This window comes from Rhipicephalus microplus, unplaced genomic scaffold, assembly GCF_043290135.1.
Source record: "Rhipicephalus microplus isolate Deutch F79 unplaced genomic scaffold, USDA_Rmic scaffold_454, whole genome shotgun sequence".
Taxonomy (NCBI): domain Eukaryota; kingdom Metazoa; phylum Arthropoda; class Arachnida; order Ixodida; family Ixodidae; genus Rhipicephalus; species Rhipicephalus microplus.
The window spans coordinates 24,018-27,657 of record NW_027465018.1 but is presented as its reverse complement, the minus strand read 5'-3'; the positions used below and the strand labels follow the sequence as shown (position 1 = coordinate 27,657).

Genomic DNA, 3,640 nt, shown 5'->3' with positions numbered 1-3,640 from the left:
GCCGCTCCTGTTTACAGTACTAGGCGGTCCCGCAGCGGTCGGGTCGCGCATTTCGAGCGCTTCGAGCCACGGTGCTGTGGCGGGTCGAAAGCCGACCTATGAGTGCGTTGCGCCGTTTGTACCCGCGTCCGCCACCTGGCCGACCGTCCAAGGTCGCGGTGTTGGCGTCCGCTGGGCGCAACAATTTGTCACGGGGTGCCGCTCCACATTCAGGCAGCCCCGTGGGGAAAAGCCGACCCCGCGTCCAAACGGGGTCAGCGGCAGAAAGTGTCGGGCGCAGACGCAGCTGAGGCGCTCACCCTTCACAATCCGTTAATGATCCTTCCGCAGGTTCACCTACGGAAACCTTGTTACGACTTTTACTTCCTCTAAATGATCAAGTTTGGTCATCTTTCCAACAGACCGGCGCAACCGAAAGGCCGCGCCGGACATCGGTCCGAAGACCTCACTAAATCATTCAATCGGTAGTAGCGACGGGCGGTGTGTACAAAGGGCAGGGACGTAATCAACGCGAGCTTATGACTCGCGCTTACTGGGAATTCCTCGTTCAAGGGGAACAATTGCAAGCCCCTATCCCAATCACGAAAGAAGTTCCACGGGTTACCCAGTCTTTTCAGACAGGGATAAAGACACGCTGCTTCCTTCAGTGTAGCGCGCGTGCGGCCCCGGACATCTAAGGGCATCACAGACCTGTTATTGCTCTGTTTCGTGCGGCTAGGAGCCGCTTGTCCCTCTAAGAAGGTTGTAAGGTGCTGGGAACCCCGCACCTATTTAATAGGCTAGAGTCTCGTTCGTTATCGGAATTAACCAGACAAATCGCTCCACCAACTAAGAACGGCCATGCACCACCATCCACCGAATCAAGAAAGAGCTCTCAATCTGTCAATCCTCCCAGTGTCCGGGCCGGGTAAGTTTTCCCGTGTTGAGTCAAATTAAGCCGCAGGCTCCACTCCTGGTGGTGCCCTTCCGTCAATTCCTTTAAGTTTCAGCTTTGCAACCATACTTCCCCCGGAACCCAAATACTTTGGTTTCCCGGAAGCTGCCCGCCGAGTCATTTGAGTAACTCAGGCGGATCGCTGGTTGGCATCGTTTATGGTCAGAACTAGGGCGGTATCTGATCGCCTTCGAACCTCTGACTTTCGTTCTTGATCAATGAAAACATTCTTGGCAAATGCTTTCGCAGTAGTTCGTCTTGCGACGGTCCAAGAATTTCACCTCTAGCGCCGCAATACGAATGCCCCCGTCCGTCCCTCTTAATCATTACCTCGTATTCCAAAAACCAACAGAACAGAAACGAGGTCTTGTTCTATTATTCCATGCAAGTTTATTCAGGCGACTCGCCTGCGTTGAGCACTCTAATTTTTTCAAAGTAAAAGCACCGGCCATCTCGAGGCACACAATGAAGTGCACCAAGAAAGAACCGGCATGATGTTCAGTCCGAGCCGTCGCATCGGGTAGATGCACTACTCGTCTGGAACTGAGATCCAACTACGAGCTTTTTAACCGCAGCAGCTTTAGTATACGCTATTGGAGCTGGAATTACCGCGGCTGCTGGCACCAGACTTGCCCTCCAATTGATCCTCGTTAAAGGATTTAGAGTGTACTCATTTCAATTACGGGGCCTCAAAAGAGTCCCGTATTGTTATTTTTCGTCACTACCTCCCCGTGCCGGGAGTGGGTAATTTGCGCGCCTGCTGCCTTCCTTGGATGTGGTAGCCGTTTCTCAGGCTCCCTCTCCGGAATCGAACCCTGATTCTCCGTTACCCGTAACAACCATGGTAAGCAAGTAACCTACCATCGAAAGTTGATAAGGCAGACACTTGAAAGAAACGTCGCCGGCTCGTGGCCATGCGATCAGCACAAAGTTATCCAGAGTCACCACACAATACGGGCCGAAACCCGATCGATCTTGGTCTAATAAAAGCACCCGTTACCCAAAGGGCTCCAGGCTCACTGCATGTATTAGCTCTAGAATTGCCACAGTTATCCAAGTAGGAAGAAACGATCTAAGGAACCATAACTGATTTAATGAGCCATTCGCGGTTTCGCCTTATTTCGGCATGTACTTAGACATGCATGGCTTAATCTTTGAGACAAGCATATGATTACTGGCAGGATCAACCAGGTAATCGTTCGACTGCGCGTCCGTCCTCGCCTTCGGCGGGCCGGACGCAGTCTGTGTGCGGCGGAGGCCACCTTCAGGCGCCCCAACACGCTTATTTTGCACTCCGAGATGACGGCGTTCGAGCTCGCTACGGCACAACCTTCCCGAAAGACGAGTGGGAGCCGTGCGGCAAGAAGCACGTTCATGCTCGCTCTTTTTCGTTGCATCGACTCGGTCGCGCCGTGCGGGTTGCCCAAGCCCGCTGCACTGTCGGTGGACCGGCCGGAACTAGCAACGGAGCCGAGACTGCAAAGCCGCCAGACGACGGGTCACGCCCGCGTCTTCGGCGCTTTCGCATCTGAATCGCCCGAGGACGACACGGAACACACCTCGATATCGTGGTAAAACGGCACCGTCCGACAACCAGCCCCTAACGCATCAAGCGGATGAGGCTGCAGACGACTGCCGTGGATTCCCCTGGAGCAGACCCGAGGACACGCTTGACGAGGCCGAAGCCCGCCGCATATCAGACACCCGGTCGCTTTCGCGTACGCCGCTCACGAGAACCCCCACATAATAGCAGCGATAAGTACCCAGACCTCCTTGGGCACTAATACGAGCGTACTCGAGAAAATTTCACCGCGGGTGTGCCCCGAAACGTGTGGCACGTTGAGCGTGCCACAAGTCTACGTCGCTCTCAAACCCGCCGAGGTCGTAGAATTTGCGACCCTACTCACGAAATTCCCACCGAGGATACGGCCGCAAACGTACCGCACCTTGGGTAGGCCACGAGTTTGTGCAACACTACGCTGACGGCACAGCACCGAGGTCGTGCGCGCACGCACGGGAAAATTCCGCCGCGGTTTCTGCCGAAAACGTGAGGCACCACGACTCTCCGCAAGTTCGCGTCGACTGCGAAAGACCGAAGTCGTGAACGACGTGTCCGCTACTCGCCGCCGACACGCTGGACACCAAACGTACAACGACTCGACGGCGTCGTAGAGGCCCACGACGCGGTTTTCCTTAACGACGTCTCGGCGTGGCACCGACAGGTTAGAACGGCCGACCAACGTTCCCTGTCCGCCGTTCGGCTCAGTCGAAGGGCTCGGCGACTTCGGCAACGCTGCGAAGCCGCACGGTGACGCACGCCATGTCCCCATTTTTTTTTTCTTTCTGCGTCTGCCGGGGTGCCCCTATAATAGCAGCGATAAGCACCCAGACCGCCGTGGGTCGCTCGCCCCGGCTGACGTGGTTTTTCGTACTCCTGCGGCGGTCGCCGTCAAGCACGTCCAAATACGCTACTTTCGTGGGCGCATTCACGCTCTTTCGCTTCGCCGGAGTGCCAGCACTCACTCTGCCAAAAACGGCGAACATCCGAGCGGCGGTTCCCACTTTTGCGTCGGCGTCGCAAACCCCGCCCCGGCAGACGAGGTTTGCCGTACTCGTGCGACGGTGGCCGGCGGGCACGTCGAAAGACGCCGATATCGTGCGCGAATTGGCGCACCTTGGCTTCACCGGAGTGCCGCCACTGACTCC

The 3,640-nt window shown here is 56.2% G+C and overlaps 1 non-coding gene across 1 annotated transcript; it reads right to left on the bottom strand.

The window, feature by feature from the left end:
- Positions 1-313: 313 nt before the first annotated feature.
- Positions 314-2,128, bottom strand: LOC142794542 (small subunit ribosomal RNA). The gene has a single exon (XR_012892429.1). It is a non-coding gene; the product is annotated as a small subunit ribosomal RNA (ribosomal RNA).
- Between the last annotated feature and the right edge of the window lie 1,512 nt (positions 2,129-3,640).